We start from the raw sequence: 18994 nt of genomic DNA, 5'->3' as shown, positions 1-18994 counted from the left end.
GTGGGAAACCCAGGCATCCTCTTACAGGGCCCATGTACAGACTCTCTCACTCCCAGATACTCATCTTGGGCTCCAGAGGAGGGACAGTAACTTGGGGCTGTCAGAGACATTGGGGGGGCATATTGAGGTGCATAGTTTCAGGATGAGGGCTGGAGGACAGTCCGTATTTTCCCTGTAAGGAGTCCTACTCCCATGTAGCCAGCAGGCTGGTGCCATCTTTCCTGTGCTGAGCCCTCCTCCTGCGCTTACAGCCAAATCTGAATCTGACTGGTCTGGTGAGCTGCACAGCTCACCCTGCTGACTCACTGGGACCCCATCCCACCCAACAGCAGAGGCATTTTCTCCAAGAGCCGCCAGCCCTGCTCACCCAAATTGCACTTTTTCTTGGAACACTATCAAAGTCTGAAAGACCCCTGGCGGACTGGCATCGGTGTGCTCTGAGACTTTTGCTGAGTAGCTTCAAGCTCAGCACTGGCACCAAACCCAAATTTACATTAACCTGGTGACCACAACTCTTCCCACTCTAGTGACTCCCTGAGACCCTGCCTTACCCAATTTGCATACTGCATGAGGCTTTATCAGTGGCTGAACCTGAACCTTAAGGGAGCCAGCAGGTGGCAGCAGACCTTGGGATGTCCTGGCATTTTGCAGAGCTACCCCAGGCCCAGTACTGGTGGCAGAGGTCCTTGGTTCATAGCATGGCCTCTCCCACACAACTCTTGGGGTAGCATAGGCAGTGAACAACCACAGATTGCTTTGTAGTTCTTACCAGGTAGTCCCTGGCCAGTCACAGGCAGTTGGTGACCTGGGCCTGCATCAGAGCACCTTGCAAGAGGCTCCAGAACCAACATACAGCAGAACACTGCTCAATGAGCCCCATAAGCAGCACACCCAAAGGGCTGTCTCAATAGGCACCAGAGCCCATTGGGATGAATCCCACTTAGTGGGATAAGCCCCCCACACAGCAGCCTATAAGCTGTGGACATGGCCAAACCACATAGCCAATCAGACTGAGGGTCAATTGCATCCACTGACATGCCAATAGCAACGAAGGCTCAACTCTAACAGGAGGGCACACGCAACCCACACAAGGCACACTCCTGGAACACCCAGTGCAGGTGACCAGGGAGGCTGTGCCAGGGCCCCACAGGGCACCTACTACATAAGACCACCCGGCCAAGACTTGGAGACATAACAGATCTACCAAATACATAGAAACAAACACAGAGAGGCAGCCAAAATGAAGAAACAAAGAAATACATTCCAAATGAAAGAACAGGAGAAAACTCCAGAAAAAGAACTGAACAAAATGGAGGCAAGCAAACTACCAGATACAGAGTTCAAAACAATGGTTATAAGGATGTTCAAGGAACTTAGTGAGAACTTCAACAAAGAGATAGCAAGCATAAAAAGGGACATAGAAATCATAAAAAAGAACCAGTCAGAAGTGAAGAATACAATAATTGAAATGAAGAATGTACTAGAAGGGATCACCAGTAGACAAGATGAAGCAGAGGATCGAATCAATAATTTGGGGGGAAAAAGTAGCAGAAAACATCTAATCAGAACAGCAAAAAGAAAAAAGTATCCAAAAGAATGAGGATAGTTTAAGAGACCACTGGGATAGCATCAAGTGTAATAAAATTAACATTTGCATAATAGGGGTACCAGAATGAGAAAACAGAAAGCAAGAGATTGAGAACCTATTTGAAGAAATAATGACTGAAAACTTTCCTAACCTGGAGAAGGAAATAGACATACAAGTCTAGGAAGTGCAGAGAGTCCCAAGCTAGACGAATCCAAATAGACCCACACCAAGACACATTATAATTAGAATGGCAAATGTTAAAGACAAAGAGAGTTCTTAAAGCAACAAGAGAAAGGCAACTAGTAACTTATAAGGGAGCTCCCATAAGATGGTCAGCTGATTTTTCAACAGAAACTTTGCAGGCCAGAAGGGATTAGCATAAAATATTCAACATGATGGAAAGCAAGGATTTACAAACGAGATTATTCTATGCAGCAAAGCTATCATTTAGAATGGAAGGACAGATAAAGAGCTTCCCAGACAAGGAAAAGCTAAAGGAGTTCATCTACACCAAACTAGTATACAAGGAATGTTGGAGGGAGTTCTTTAAGATGGAAAAAAAAAAGAAAAGAAAAAGATAAAAAATGTGAATAATAAAATGGCAATAGCTACATATCTATGAAAAATTACTTTTAAAGTAAATGGATTAAATGCTCCACCCAAAAGACATAGCATAGCTGAATGGGTAAGAAAGCAAGACCCTTACATATGTTGCCTACAAGAGACTCATTTCAGATAGAAAGACACACACAGACGGAGTGTAAAGGGATGGAAAAACATATGATATTTCATAAAGATGGAAATGAAAAACACACACAAAAATATGGAGTAGCAGTACTTATAACTGACAAAATAGACTTTAAAACAAAGGCTAGTGGGGAACGATCCAAGATGGCGGAGTAGATACACGCTGTTTTTGCCTCATCCCATGAGCACATCAAAATTACAATTATATTGTAGCTCAATCAACCTGGAGGACCATTGGAAGTCTAGCTAAACAAGTTTTATAACTAAGGATACAAATAAGAAGCTGCATTGAGACTGGTAGGAGGGGCAGAGACTCGAAACTGGCTGGCCTCAAACCTCCGTGTGGCAGATGAAAATTGGGAGGGATGTCTCAGCCACAGAGATTCCCCATGGTGGAGCAAGGGACCCAGCCTCACACCAGGCTCCACAGCACAGAGAACTGGTACCCAGAAAAGGAGTCCCCACAACATCTGGCTGTGAAAAACAGTGGGAGTCTCACCATCCAGGTGGGACGGAAGGCTTCAGAAAACCCAGACGTCCTCTTAAACAGCCCATGCACAGACTCTGTTACGTGCAAGCACTCACCTTGGGCTCCAGCGGAGGGACAGGACTTGGGTGTCAGAGGCATACGGAGGGCAGACTGAGGTGTGTGGCCTCAGGGAGGGAGGTCTGGAGGACAGTCGGCCGTTTCCCTGTGTAGGGCCCCACTCCCAAGCAGCCCACAGGCAGACCCCATCATTCCTGTGTTGAGCCCGCCCCCACAGGCCAAATCTGAATCTGACTGGCCAGGTGAGCTCCATAGCTCTGCCCTGCTGACTCACTGAGACCCTGCCACACTCAACTCCCTACCGCTGTAGGCTTTATCGGTGGCTGAACCTTACTGGCGCCGGCAACCAGCAGCAGGCCTCCAGATGCCCTGGCTTTTTGCGGAGCTGCCCCAGGCTCAGTATGGGTGGCAGCCATCTTTAGTTCACAGCGTGGCCTCTCCCACATGCCTCCAGGTCCAGCACAGGCAGCGGCCAACTGTGGATCACTTTGTAGCTCCTACCAGGTAGTCACTGACTGGTCAATGTAAGTGAAAAATTTAACAAGGGGGGAAGAAGGTGAAGGGGAATAAGAGGTTCAAATTTCCAGGTATAAAACAAATAAGTCGTGGGGATGTAATGTAGAGCATGGGGAATATAGTCAATAATATTGTGATAGCTGGTACGGTGTCAGATGGGTGCTGGACTTACGGTGATCACTTCTTTAGGGATATAAATGTTGAATAACTATGGTGTACACCTGAAACTAATATGACGTTGTATGTTAGCTGTATTTTAATACATTTTTTTTAAAAAAAAGTGGATTTCCAGTCCCATTTGCAACTAGGGTGTGGACGGTGACCTAGGACCTGCCAATCAGAGGCCGCTTCTCCAGACAAGGTCTTAGCTGATGTCATCAAGTTGAGATGTGGTCGTACTGGATTAGGGTGGGCCCTATTCCCACCACTGACACCCTTATAAGGAGAGGGAAATGTGGACAGAAAGAAACAAGAGGAAAACGCCATGTGAAGATGAAGGTAGAGACCGGAGTGGTGTGATCACCAGCCAAGGAAAGCCAAGCATGGCTGGCAGCCACCAGGAGCGGGGAAAGAGGCATGGGACAGTCTCTCCCTCCGAGCTTCCAGAAAGAACCAATCCTGTGGACATCTTGATTTTGAACTTCTAGCTTCCAGAAGTGTGAGAGAACAAATTTCTGCTGTTACAAGCTACTTGGTGTGTGGTCATTTGTTATGGCAGCCCTAAGAAACTAATACAATGACCAACATTTAAAGAAGCATTTCCAATGAGAGATACAGACTTTTGATGTCCCATAGGCAACAAACTTTGGAGATTTTGCTATAAAAGTCCAGGCTCCCTGCAGGATTGAGAGCATGTCTATTCTTTATTCTGTCCCAGTATTCCCGGATGGGTTTTGCCAACCTTGGTACATGACCTCGGGCAGTAGTGAGGCCTTCTGGGGGTCCCTGAGACCCTTTCAAAGTATTCATCATGGCAAACTATTTTACAGGGACATAGACATGCTATTTGCTTTTTTCCTGCTCATTTTTTCGTGAATGTAGTGAACGTGAAACTCACGAATATAGTGAGTTTCCCAGAGGTTGTTGCATGATGTGCGATATTGAAACCATCTCAATGAAAAGCACATATATGATTCTAGCTGTTTTCTATGAAGCTGAAAGTTAAACGCATTTGCAAAAATAAAGCCCCTTGGGGCGGCCAGATGGCTCAGTTGGTTAGAGTGCAAGCTCTCAACAACAAGGTTGCCAGTTCAATTCCCGCATGGGATGGTGGGCTGTGCCCCCTGCAACTAAGATTGAAAACAGCAACTGGACTTGGAGCTGAGCTGCGCCCTCCACAACTAGATTGAAGGACAACGACTTGACTTGAAGCTGATGTGTCCTGGAGAAACACACTGTTCCCCAGTCTTCCCCAATAAAATTTAAAAAAATAAATAAAAAATAAAGTCCCTCTACTCACTAAACTTGTGGAGGCAAGATAGTTGTTTTTCATAAAAATATGTTAATGTGAACATGCAAGAGGTTTGTTATTGTTCCTTTATCAATGGATTAATAAATAAACGTTTCAAACATTTCTCAGATTTAATTTTGAATACGTAACTATAGACAGATCTAACTCTCATCAATACAAGCTCTTTGGGGTCATCAGTGATTCCGAAGAGTGTGCAGAGGTCCTGAAAACAAAACGTTTGAGGACTGCTGGCTTAGGTCAATGTCACGCCTCCTTTCCTGGAGCTTTTACAGAAGGGAAACGATTTCCTGTTATGTCCTGCAAAGCAAGAAAAAATTGTGATTGAGAGGATGGGCTTGGGATTCTGAAGGCTTGAGTCTGAAACTTTGTTCTAGAACTTAGAAAGTGCATGATCTGGGATCAGTGATTCAAACCCCCCCGAGCCTCAGTCTCCTCATCTGTGAAATGGGAATAATAAGACCCAGCACTGAAGGCAGTTGTAAAGATTTAAGTACTGCTGACCGTTAGCAGCGTGAAGCCTTGTTCTGTGGAAGGAGGGAGCAGACCATGGCATTTTGACTCAGCAGGTGTGGAGTGGGCCCAGAACTCTTCATTTATAACAAGCTCCCACTGGATGCTGATGTTACTGGTCCCCCGACCACATGGGACAAGCCCTGGTCTCAGGAATACCTCTTGAGAACTCTTCAGGTCTTCCCATACTTTTCCAATGTCTATACGGTTACACTTCCAGCTTCTCTCTTTCCCTTTTTGTTTCTCTTGTTGCATTTGGATTCACGATTTCCCCTAATCTGGGTTCCTTTAGTCCTAACTGGTTTTTCCACCTTCACCCTTTATTTAACAAAGGTGAACTGAGCACCCACCTGTGCTGGGCCCTGTTTTGAACCTTGGTTCTAAAGCCTCAGGGATTGCCTTGCGCGTTCTCTAAAGTGTAGTCAGTGTAATGGCTTTGGAGCTTCCCGTTACTGTTAGGATCAAGCCCAAACTCCATGCCTGGCTAAAAAGACCTGCTGGACCTGGCCTCACGGAGGCTGAGCAGGGGGACTGTTTTGAGGGTCACACCTGTAAGGCCTGTAGCTCAGCATCTGACAGAGATGAGCACAGGTGAGCTTCGTGTTGCTAGGACCCAGCGTTGGATCTGCGGGGAGTCAGGGAATGAGAGTAGCCCAGCTAACGAGTGCTTCTCAACTGGGCGGGTACGGGGAGGATTCTGCACTTTCCTGTCCCCCCCTTCCCCCCCCCAGCACATTGGTGATATTTGGAAATGCTTTTTGGCTGTCACAATGTGGGGAGGGTGCAACTGGCACCCAGTGGGTAGAGGCCAGAGGTATTGTTCACATCCTACCGTGCCCAGGGAAGCCCTCTCCATCCCACCCCACGCGTGCCCCACCGTGACAGAATTAGCTAGCCCAAATTGTCAGAAGTGCTGAGATCAAGAGATACTGGACGAGACCACCAGGAAGCCCCTCCCATGGCCTCCACACCCCCTCGTCTGCACCCTGAATCCCATCCATCACCATTTCCTATTTCTCTGCACCCTGCCGTCTCCTCCTTGAGCCAGGAGCCCTCTTCCTGCAGCTTTTCTTCAATGGCTGGTTCCTATATCCCTCCTAAGGAGCGTGCCCTGCCCCCTTCTGCAAGGCCGCTCCTGCCTGCGCTCCCCGGGTGTCCTCCACTAGGCAGCCTGTTCCTTTTGTTTGTTTGTTTGTTTGTTTGTTTGATTTCTTTCTAATATCTAGCATGCTCAGCTTGGGCATTTATTTTATTACTTGATTCTTTGAATGTGTCCTGTACTCTCAGGAGAGCATTCCAGTATGGCCTAAGCACCGCATCACATTTCTAAAATTGGAAAATTCTGAATTCCAAAGCATCTTCGGCTAGAAGGGTTTGGACAAGAGATCCGGATGTGTGTTTTTCCTCATTTGAAAGCTGAGGGATAGAGAGACTAAATAACAGCTTCAGTGAGTGGCAGAGCCCACATATGAATCCAGGAATCTTATCCCTGGGACCGGTCTCTAACCACCAGGCTCTCATAGAAGAGGTGGCTGGAGCTCGTTGACTGGATGAATTAAGGGGTAAGTGAAGCTGTCTGGGCCTTGTTCCCTCCCCTGGGCTGGTTTGCCCGCTGCTGGGGAGATTCCTGCCTCTCCTCTTTCCAGGCCAAGTGTTCTGGCTATAAAGATGCATGCAAAACATGTATGTACGCGCGCGCGCGCGCACACACACACACACACACACACACACACACACACACACACACACACACACACACACACACACACACACACCCCTGCACCCCTCAGAGGGGCTCTGTATGATTATATTTCCTGAAGCTTTGTGGCCGCCTGTTGTTTTCACCAATCTCATCTTTATGAATCAGGTGACAGAACCCACTAGGAACCAAGCAGGGGAAAGAAAACAGACACTTTTCCAGCCAGGCAGGATTGAGCTGGGCATTTTGTCATTGTGGTTAAGCCTCTGCCTCCATCAGGGCACAGCCCCTTGTAAAAAATGATTGTCATTTTTCTCTCGCTGGCTTTGCGAGCTGCTCTGGTCCTGAAAACTCAAAGCCACAGCAAACAGGAAAAGTGTAATTTGTCTGTTGGGTATGAGTCTAGAATAGGGCGATGGGGTACAGTAATCATGTTTCTGGAACCATGAAGGCATAATTTCCTCCAGTCAGGAGGGAACGTGAGCCTCCTTTCATGTGGCAGAAAGCTTCTTTGCGAAGATACCAAGTTGCTTCTAGAAGGCAGTGGAAAATCGACGTGGTTTTAAGTGGGCAAGAATGTCTTCAAAAAGGTTCAGAGGAGTGAGATGGGCTACAGGTTGGCTAAGGGCTGATATTGTTGATTAAAACACAGTTGCAGATGGGTGAATACTGTATGCTTGCCTCTGTGTGTGTGTGCACGTGTGTGTAAAAACACAGAAAAAGGATAAGAATACAGTCACCATTAACACAGGAAGTAAATGAGAATTAGGCGGGGGTGGAGGAAGGTTCGTGTGTCAGAGAGACAGGGGCAACTTCCTATTTTCAATCATGTATGCTTCAGTATTCTTCCTTGGCTTGTGTAATCGAAAAACAAATAAAAACAAATACAATGAACTTGCAACAACAAATATCAACTCCCCCCTTCAGCGAATCAGCTTCATAATAAACAAAAAGCCCGTTAGCTTCCAAGCACTGGGAGACTCCAGACGCAAAAGAACTTCCTGGTTTGGGGCATTCCTCGTTAAATCTTGTTTGGAAGCCGACAGAATTCTACCCCGCCCCCAACAAGATAGATTATTACTTAAAACAGTTATTGAAGCTTCCCTGTTGAACAAAAGGAAAATGCTCGATCCTGTCTCTGTCTCTGTTTCAATCTCCTTCGGTCGTAGGCTCTTTAAAGTTAACACTTCTTGTATGCTTCCTCTTCTGTTTTTTATTTATTTACTTATATTTTAAGAAATAGGAAACACCCACATGACTGATAGTCTTTATGGTCTATTCTTTAAAATACAAGTCCTATCAGATTAAAGCATCGAGTCATAACTTTGAATATTAAAGAGAAAAATCACATTAAGAAACCAGCCCTTACCAGAGACGAAGACAGGGATACAGTCCTGGAGGATCCTTCTGACAAAACTATTTTGGTTTTTGGTTAATCTACAGTAAAACAGTCTGGTTGCCTTCTTACCATCTGATGCTCTTCCAGCTGAAGTTCCACTAGGTTGTCTGTTACTTTTGTTTAACTTATGCTTTACACATCAGGTTCAATAGAAAATAAGAAGTACAGGAGGCGCCTGGGGAGGGTGATGATGGTGAAACTGAGGAACAGGCTCCCTCATCCTGCATTGTCCTGCATCCGTCTCTATTTGCACAGACGCCACAAATCAACAAAATGGCAGCTGCCGGCAAGCCATGTGCTTAGATGCTCTCCCAGCTAGGAACCTGCAACCGGCCTTTCTTAGGAGAACAGTAACTTAATGACCGGAGCTTTAACTGCATGCACTGCAAGAATCAATAATCCAGAATGAATCAATTCTAGGTCATTTATTCTTATTTATTCCCCAGCAGACCTTGATTACGATTTGTGAAGCGGGCACATTCTTTTCTCAAGGCTTGGATTTTTAACGTTCTAGGACACACCTCTGGTTGGCAAAAGTTTGTCAGCATCCCTGAGGGTTATCAGACTTACAGAACTGCGTTAGAAGAAGTCTATTTCTGCCCACGTTTATATGTTTCTATTAAATAAAGATCACGCAAGAAATTTTGTTTTCATTGATCAAGTGAGATAAAGAAAAGGTCCTTTGAAAGCTTGGTGCAAATGTTAGATTTCATTACTGCCTTTTTCAACGCACTGTTATCATATTATTTCTTATTTGCTCATCTTAGCAACCTGGAGGCTATCAGAGTAAGCAACCTTCATGTGACAGAGTATGAAAGAAAGGCACAGAAGCTTACCTCATGCATGTAAACAATTGGCCAGAGGGCGGTGAGCATTCCCCGTCTCTCATGCTCAATCTCTTCAATGAATGAGGTATAGTTTCTATCAGGTTTTATGTAGGCGGAGGGTAGGCATCTGTAGGATTCATCTTGTACTAAAGGTTCTGGGAAAATCCTAGGAGTACAATAAAATCCAAAGACGAGGTTTACTGAAGCATGACTCACCCCAAATACCTACTTCAAGACTTAGGGGAAGAGACTAATTTTATCTTTGTCATCAGCTACACACCAGTAGCATTTATTTGCAAGCCCCGCCAGGAACCTGTCTATTTTTACTTTGTTTATTGCCCGAGGTGACTGTACAGCTGTTGATCTTAGAGGACCACACTAGATGGCCATGAATGGGTGGCGACATGATTCTGCCGACATAGATAATAATCCTAGACAATCGCAGGTTCCCTTTTACTGGAGGGGTGTGCACCTTCACTTACAGAAAGGAAGACTGAATCACACAGTGGAAAACAACTATGACACAGCAGGTCTAAAAGAGAGCAGGAAACAAAAGAATGGATTGAATCTCATTTCCCTGCTTAACTCTTAGGCTAAATTATCTTAAGGGTAGACCTTTATCCTAAACTTTTTTCATCACAATGGAAACTCAAAAGGCAGTATCTAGCTGTGCTAAGTGGATGGTCTACTATACTGGTTTTTGCTTAAGGAAGGACAAATAAAAGCAACCTGGTCCAAATGCAGACCACGGAAATCAGGAATTTAGTGGTGGTAGTGGGCCAGCAGTAGGTTTCAGGTATGGACAAAATTATGTAAAAATAACAATGATAATAAAACTAATAACCAATAACAATCATAGTTCACTTATAGCTATATGTCAGACACTGTTACACGTAGTTTGTAAATATGAATTCATTTAATGGTCAACCCTGTAAGGTACATGCTATTATTATCCCCACTTTATAGTGGAGAAAACTGAAGTACAGTGATGCTGAGAAACTGGTCCAAGGCTGGTAATGAAGAAAAATCTCAGTCCCCACCCTTGCCCTGGTAATGATTATGAACACAGGTTTGGGTGTCAATTAACTCGGTTGTAGCTGGACCTCACTAACACTAGCCCCCGTGGAACCTTGGTGTGAACTACAAAAAGGTGCCCCACTGGGGCAGAAACTGCCTCTTTGGGCGGTTGGCTTGATAAGCGATCTTCAGGGCCCCCACATGGTAATTGGAGGAAGAGCCACATTTCAGCTGACACTCGGTTCTATAGGCTAGGTGCGTCATGTAAAGCCAATCTTGGTGTTTGTGGTGGAGCCATGGCTCCCACACACGTTAGTTTTGGGACTTTCGGCTGCCTCCTTCATGACTTTGAGTCTCTCTGTCTCCATTGAAAAGTGCTGCTGCTGACCTCAGGGGCTTGTAGTGAGGCTTAAACACTGAATTTACTTGCCACATGGGAAGCACTAAGGAGGCAAAATCAAACAGGAGACAGATTGCGCCCCTCGTTGGATCATGAACTCCCTTGGAGACCGCGAGGGACGATTTAGAAACTCATTTTGAAATGCTATGCACTGTCTATCACAGAAGAGGCATTGGTGTTTTATAAGCAATGTCACCAATTCTAATCATCGACGAGGTTGGTGCTTGAATAACTTGTACAATTAAGCTATGTTCTCAACGAACTCATTTCCTTGGACTGCTGTCTTGAGAGCGCCATATTGAAAAACACAGAGTCAATACCACTAAATTGGGGAAGTGCCTTCAGACTGCCTTTCGCTGAGTGTGAATGGGCCCACGGATATGCGTGAGGTTACACCTGTTAGTGTGGGGATCAGATGGCCTGCATGTGCCTCCTAGAGTTGCTACTTAAAAGCTGTGTGACCGTGGCAACATTTCTTAGCCATTCTCTGCATTAGTTTTCTCATCTGTAAGCTGGGGATACTAACAGCTCCTCTCTCATAGACTTGTGAGGCGTAAATGAGAAAAATGCACATCAAATGTGTTACACCATCCGTGGCAAACAGTAAGTGCTCAAAAAGATGGTCACTGGCCTAGTTAATTGATGATGATTCAATAGAATGTAGACTTGGGGAGCATTAGCATTTTCAGAATCTCGTAAATTCTCTAAGGTTAACCTCCCAAGAAACCACACTCAGTAAGTCCATGTTCAATGGTTGAGCTGTGTTGTCTGTTCTGCCTTCTTAGAGGATGCAATCTTTTTTCCTCAACCACTAGATGAGTATAAAGTTTAGTTTCAGATGTGCACTTAAGTTTCTGTCGCTAGGAAGAAGCTCAAGGACAGAGGATCACGTGGCATCGTTAACTGCTTAATTGCCAGGAGTAGGATTCTTGGAAGCTCAAAAGTCAAGCATGAACGTTTCTTGTTTCTCATAGCATTTTGGCTTTGGCTTCCTTTTCTCCAGATGCACCAAAGGCCAAGGTCTAGTTTGGACTTGGAAGGTTTATGAAAGCCGGTAAAGGGATTTCTCTCTCCCTCTGCTTATTTGGTAAGTCAAAGGCATGAATGATGCAATTGCACTATATACTTTTGTGCAGCGAGAAGGAGATTTCCCCGAGCTCTGCTGAGCTCGCTGCATTAGAAAAGGCCACTTCAAGCTTTCCTCATATGAAACATCCAGGCTCCTCGATGTAACAGATACTACTGGTTGCCTAACAACAAGTAGCAAGGACTATTAAATGATGGGTTAACTAGTAAGATTTTGAAACTTTTTTCCATCACATGGAAATCAGAAGTCTTAGATTCCAGGGCTGCTGGAGTAGTCCAAGAAAATCATCAAGGACCCAAACTCCTTTTGCCTTTCTGCTCCGCCACCCTTCACATATGGGTCTCAGCTTCATGATTCCATCATGGCTGCTCCATTGCAAGAATGGGGACATGTCCATATGGGAAGAAGAGGAGAAGGTGGTAACAGATATGCATGCTGGCAGAATATTTGCTTTTTTATCAAGAAAAAAAATTCTGCAAGGGAGCTGGGGAAATCAAACGTTTTTTGGAGTTGGGCTTAATGGCTCCCTAATTAATTCTAGGGTCCTGTGAATAAGAAAGGATATTTGATGAGCAGCTAGCAGTGTCTACCAACTATCATATGGCAATTCCCTTCTCCCTAACATGTGTCTGTCTTCCTCAGAGTGGCACATGCTTCAGAGAATATGTGTATCAGCTCCAGGAGGTGGGCTGTGTGTGATGAGTTTGAGCTTTTCAGGGTGACCGATTTCCTCTTCCCAATGATTAATTTATGTGTTGATACATGACATCATTTTGGGCAAGGAGATTTGAGGGAAGCGGTACCCAAGGGTCTTAAGGAAAAGGTTCTTTCCAGGAACTGAAGAGTTATTTTTCTGCCTCTGGATATTGTTATGTGACGATGTGTTGGCTGGAGCTATGCAGTGATGCTGCAAACATGAGGGGAGCGAGCCTCGTAGGACAAAGCTAATAGGCTGGGTTTGGCCTAATGGAAAGATGGAAACAAACCCATGTTGTTCAAGAGGCCACTGAGCTGCTCAATTGGTTGGAGTTACTTTCCTTCCAGATTTTTTTTTTAATGTGAGATGATAACATTTTTTGTTGTTTGGCTATTTTGAGTTGAAATTTTCTGCTACTTACACCCTAAGGGATTCTAACTGATGCTTTTGTAGGATGCGCTCAGGAGAATGGGTCCCTTTTAAAAATAAATATACCTTTACATAATAGAACTACCTCTCTAAGTTCATCTCCTCCCCCTTCCCCCTACTTTGCGGCTGTTTTACCAGGCCAGAGGTCGTCCTACGAGTGCTGCTCCCTCTGCCTGCAATGCTTTCTCCCAGACAGACGTTTACCTTCTTCCACCCTTTATTTTGTTTCCTTATCAGAAAGGCTTCCCGGGCTGGCCTCTCTAGAGTGTAAGTGACTCTCCCCTCCCTGCCCCACCATCTCCTTACCCTGCTTTACTCTTCTTCATAGCACTTTCGACCAATGGAAAGAACACACACCGCCATGTATTTTCGCTTCCTGCCTGTGTCCTTCTCTGGCGTGTAAGGTTCATGACAGCAGGGGCTTTTCTGTTAACTGCTAGATCCAGCTCCTGGTGCAGAGTGGTTGCTCAGTCTATATTTGAGGAATAAACAGAAAAGTTAGCCCAAAGCTTCACTTCTAGAACTTCCATCGTGCAGTGATTTAAGAGTGCAGGATTTGGAGTCAAGCACACCCGACATTGAACTCTGGCTCTCCCACTCGCTAGCTTTGTGGACCCGATCAAGGCACTGAGCCTCATTTCTCTACCGATAACGTAGTTTGTAAAAGCGTAGGCCGTCCACTTGTTGTTAGAGAAAAATGAGAATGAATGGCAGCACTGAGGCTGTCACGCCCGGGAAGCACGTAAATGGTGAATATTATTGTGCAACAGGAAGAGACAGTTATGCTGGACCCAGGAACCAGGGTCTTCACTCCACCCAGGTGAGTGCTTTGCATTGAGACTTGAAATGTTTCATCAGGCAAAATGTGGGAAAATTGTAAAAAGGTAAAACTAAACAAATGTCTCAAAACGGCTGTCTGCCCAGGTCAGTGGTAAGAAAACGGGAATGTTCTGGATAAACAGAGGTTATTAAATATGATGTGTGCCAGAGCGTGGGCTCACGAGCCATCTGCCACCGCAAGCCCTCCTGCGTTCCTTTGAGAAAGAGCATGATTTCGTCCTCCTTCCCTCCGAAGGTTGACCAGTATAAATACTGCTAATAGCCATAGAGTGGAAGAATAATCCCAGTTAGCTATTTTTAGCTTCCCCTTGAAGTCTTATGTTTCACATTTTAAGTTTGTTTGCAAAGTTCTCTTCCAACCCAAATAAATGCAGGCTCGGAAATGAAAGGACGTAGGTTATGACTTGCTGATTCTCCAGGGAGTAGGCAACGAGGCCAGCTTCCGTGGGATGCTGGGTCATTCGGCGAGTGGGTCTGCCTCCAAGAGCAGCCTGCCGGCCGCACAAGCAGTGCAAGCTTCTGTGCGTCCATCATGGTGAGCTCCCTGGGACTGCGAGCGTCACCTGACAGAGGCACCCGACTTTCTGACCTTTCCAGCTAGCCCACTAAAATATCATCCTTCAGGATTTTCCATTCAGATTCTGTAAAACCTCTCTGTTTGGATTCTCTTATCCCCTGTTGGGCTTATTATTAACACACTTAATAAAAAGAAGCACGACATTTCATTCAATCATTCATTCATTCATTCATTCATTGAATCATTCATTCATTCAACAAATAATTAACGGGTACCTACTGCATGCCAGGTGCTGTGTTCTCAGGGCACTTCTTTTCTAGTAAAGCAGCTAATAAAGCACTAATAAGTAAAATTTCATCAATTTATAAATCAACACAGAATTGAATAAAATGTTATATGAATTATAATTACAATTAATAAAATAAGTGCATTTATCCATACATGACAACCTTGATATAGTACTTATTATATACTGGGTGGTGTCCTAAGCTCTTTACATATTAACTCATTTAATGCTTCCTAGAACCCAAAAGATTAAGTATCTTTTAAAAGTTCCCACAGCAATTAAGTGGCCAGTAGGATTTGCAGGTCAGCCATAGGATTTTCAAGTTCATCTTCTAACCACATGACAGTACTCTGTATGATCTTGAAGACATCCCGTGGACGTGTGGATGAGGTATGGAACTGACAAATGCCATGAAGGAAGGTTAGCTGGATGATGATGGCAAGTGTGACAGGTGGATGGGTAGGTGGCCCCTCTCATGGCAGGTAGGCCAGGCAGAGATCTCAGGGATGAGAAAGGGTCAGCAACCTTGGAAAAAACCCTGTAGGTTGAGAGAAGAGAAAGTGCAAAAAGCCTGAAGCAGGAAGGAGTGTGGCATATTTCAGGGACAGAGAAAAATGCCATGTGACCACGGCTGTGACCAGGTCAAGCTATGCCAGGGGGGCACAGAGGGTGAAGAGGTAGGGAGGGGGCAGATCCTGGTGGGTTTTAATTTAAATACCATTCCAAAAAAGAAAATTGCTCAGTTAATCATCTCGCTCAGGGTTTTGTGGGGACTTGTGGTGGCTGGCGTTTGTTACAGAGCTCAAGGAGATGCAGAAAACCTACTTCCCATCCTCTTTTGTGGCTGAAAACCTTTAAGTATTTTCGAATCTTTCCTTTCTTAGTAAGTATCTGAATATAATTGACTCCCTTCAGAATAACTAGTGGTCTGATCTGGGTGGCAACTCTGGACCCACTGACCCATGTGGTATTCCAGTGAACTTGCAAACTTGCAACAATTTGAGCGGAACTTACACTAACCTCTAGACTTCCCCGAAGCGGTGCTTCCTTGGTAGTGGATTAAAAATAAATTCTGAATATTAGATTATTTTCCTATGATTTACATGATTTCTAAAAATGGGGCTCAGGGGTCAAAAATAGAAGAAAAAAAAGAAGGTGGGCTTTATGCAATCGGTTTCCAGTGAATCAAGATTTTACTGTCGTGCCTCCACAGTGGGGATTCTTCATGGACTAATGGCTTTGGCCCATCAACAAAAAACTTGGTGTAAGGGGAAATAAACAGCCTGGCCAATGATTCAATATTTTGTAACAAAATTTATGCACAGGCACTTCCTGGAATTAATGCAATTGGTTAATAATATGAATAGAATAATCAGAACACATTGGCAGTCCTGATAGTTAAAGCACATTGGACCCAAATTGATCACTATGAGGGGCAAAGAGAAGCCCATTTTAATTGCTCTTCAGGGAGCGATATGTGGGGATTTTCACAGAACATTCATCAAGAGAAAATTAAGAGTTCAGGCAGCCTGAGTTAGAATTCCCAAACTCCCAATTCCTTGCTGTGTGACTTTGGGAGAGTTACTTAACCTTCCTGAGTCTCAATTTCCTCATCTGTAAAATGGGCATAACATAGTACCTACTTCATAGGATTGTCATGAAAGTAATTGATAAATCGATTAATAATTGATTAAATTGATGTAAAGAAGTTAGCTCAGAGCCTGGTGTGAATGAGGCTTCAATAAACATACATTATTTGTTTCTTTTCCCATCACACTCTTTCCAGTCTTTAGTCTGTGGTCCCAGTGCTGCTGTCCCATAGCACATCTCTGCAGGACCTCAGGAGGGATTAGAGAGGACAGATCAAGGTCCACAGTTCCACAATGGGAGAAGCCATCGCAGGATGCCTTGCAGAGAACCTGCCCCTTACAAAGGAGGCTTTGAGCTATGGCAGGGTTTCTACTGACATTCTGGGACAGATAATCCTTTGTGGTGGGGACTGTCCTATGCACTATAGGATACTTAGCAGCGTCTCTGGCCCCCACATATTAGATGCCAGACACACACACACACACACACACACACACACACACACACACACACAGAAAAAGTTGTGATAACCAAAAAGTCTCCAGACATTGTTAACTGTCCCTTGGTGACAAAACACATGGTGGTACATTGAAAATGTATTGTTTAAAAAAGTTATTAATTAAAGTATACACCTTTATTGCTGGGGAAAGAGAGAGAAAAAGAGAGAGAGGAGAAGGAAGGAAGGAAGGAAGGAAGGAAGGAAGGAAGGAAGGAAGGAAGGAAGGAGAGGAAAGAAAGACTTGTATCCAGATGAACAGAACACTCTTATCTATTACTACAAAAGTTTTTATAAAATATCCTGGAAAACTAGTTTTTCTATGAGTGAATGTATAGATCAAAATATCTTTGGACCCAACTATAATACATATAATATAATCACAACTAACAAAGTTTCCTAGATGAGAAACGATGGCCTTGACTCTCAGCTCCACCCCCCACGAGCCACGTAAGTGGCTAAGCTGTTTCACATCCTCAGGCCTCAGTTTCTTCATCTGTAAATGGGAATTGTCCTAGTACCTAATTCAGCACAGTGCCAGAAGCATTCCCTTATCATGGGCTCTTAACATTTGCAAAAACATGTATAGCACAAACCACGTGCCAAACACAGTGCTACGTGCTTTCCAAAAAACAATGCATGTAATGATAAAATAACCACATGAAATAGGTGTTATTTTGTTCCCGTTTTATAGGTAAGGAAACTGACGCTTCCAGAGTAACTCGCCACAGTCACAGAGCTAGGGAATAGAGTACAGCAGTTAACTTGCTTACTTATTCTGCTATCCTGCTTCTTTGACACTGACATTATTTAGAATTATAAAACCATCCATAACCAGAGCAGAAGAAAGGTAAGTCCATCTCCATCTCCAGGATCCTCTTGCCTTCGAATAATCCAGGAATTTTAGGGCACTTTCTCTATTGATAGGGTCCTTATTTTCTATTGTCACCTGCTACAGACAGGCCACTCAGGAAATCTGAGGAAATACCTTCAGTTCAAAAAGGTGGCAGAAACTTTGGTGATGCCTGTGGTTTGCTGCCATCCCCTTGAAAACCTAATCTCGGAAGTGACATCCTATCACTTCCGGTGTGTTCTATTGGTCACACAGACCAATCCTGATATGATGGGGAGGGGATTACTCAAGGATGGGAATGCCATCCAGACGGTCGGGGTTCATCTCAGACGCTAGCTATTGCACCAATTGTATGTTGTAGGAAACTTTAAAAAAAAGATATACTTTGACCGGAAAGTCAGTTTTATAAAAGATTTAGCCTCACATTGTAGATGATTAATTCGCTTGGAAAGATGCTCCTGGGAAATATTGCAAACGCCTTTCATGGAAAAGATAAGAAACATGATACATTAGGTCATCTGCTATTGGAATTTAGATCTTGAAAAACAAATTAACTAGAAACATCAACTTTGATGAACAGATATCTAGGCTAATGTATGTGGTTCTAGAATTTAATATATATTAAGAATGTAGTAAATTAATAAGTATTAGTATACCCATATCCTTTAAATATGTCTATTTGGTCAATCTTTGAGATTCTTTTCATATATCCAGGAGTAGAGATTAGATATATACTGCTCCTGATAGGAACATATAATTTAAAAAATATTACACTTAATTTTTCACCAATCATTAATAACTACAAGGCCCTGTGTGATCTGGCTCCTGCTTGGTGGGAAAACATCATCTCATCCACCACAGTCTAGCTACACTGGGCAACTTTCTGATTCTCAAACACAAGCCCCTTCCTACCTCAGGACCTTTGCACTTCCTGTCCTTCTGCCTGGAATGTCAGTCCTGCAGACTACCCATCCCTGGCCCTGCTTCCTTGAATTTCTGTACATAAGTGATTTCTTCAGCAAGGCCTTTTTCTAACCCCCTTCGTGATTCTCATTTTCATCATCTGGTTTTGTTTTTCATAGCGCTCACTGCACCCTGATTTATCTTTATTTTTAAAATTGTTTATTTCCCATCTGCCCCTAAAAGTGTAAGCTCCTTGTCAAACATGTTCAATTGTCTATCACCAGTTAACTAGCACACTATCTCTCACACACAATAGGTGCTAACTAAATATTCTCTGAATTTGGTTTTGACTCTGAATTTATAAACAGGTGACTCACATTTGGTTGCACTCACCTTTGATATGGAGGCAACTGAGTTTTGCTTATTTCCGGTGGCCAAGGGTTGCCTTTCTTTGGGATGACAATACCAAAATATTTGCTCTCTTGTGCACCCTGAGTGTGAAACTGAAATGTCAGGTGACATAAGAAAAAAAATCAGTCATGGCAGCTCTTTAAACATATAAACATATTAAACAT

The 18994-nt window shown here is 44.0% G+C and overlaps 2 long non-coding RNA genes across 3 annotated transcripts in view; one reads left to right on the top strand and one right to left on the bottom strand.

Moving 5' to 3' along the window:
• Positions 1 to 4956: 4956 nt before the first annotated feature.
• Positions 4957 to 18928, bottom strand: LOC141568244 (uncharacterized). 2 transcript variants are annotated; one of them, XR_012491330.1, is made up of 4 exons: positions 18813 to 18928; positions 13241 to 13406; positions 9314 to 9470; positions 4957 to 5166 (listed from the first exon to the last, which is right to left on the bottom strand). It is a non-coding gene; the product is annotated as an uncharacterized LOC141568244 (long non-coding RNA). The 2 variants fall into 2 exon arrangements; XR_012491329.1 differs by lacking the exons at positions 13241 to 13406; positions 18813 to 18928 and having other exon boundaries at positions 9314 to 9563.
• LOC141568246 (uncharacterized) overlaps positions 6735 to 18994 on the top strand; it is a 27211-nt gene continuing 14951 nt past the window's right edge. Inside the window, exon 1 of the long non-coding RNA XR_012491331.1 lies at positions 6735 to 6941. This is a non-coding gene — a long non-coding RNA (uncharacterized LOC141568246). The remainder of the gene's footprint in view (positions 6942 to 18994) is intronic.

The sequence above is a fragment of the Rhinolophus sinicus genome, linkage group LG13 (genome assembly GCF_036562045.2).
Source record: "Rhinolophus sinicus isolate RSC01 linkage group LG13, ASM3656204v1, whole genome shotgun sequence".
NCBI classification, from domain to species: Eukaryota; Metazoa; Chordata; class Mammalia; order Chiroptera; family Rhinolophidae; genus Rhinolophus; species Rhinolophus sinicus.
Note: the sequence above shows the minus strand (reverse complement) of the source record. Positions and strands in the feature narration are given on the sequence as shown.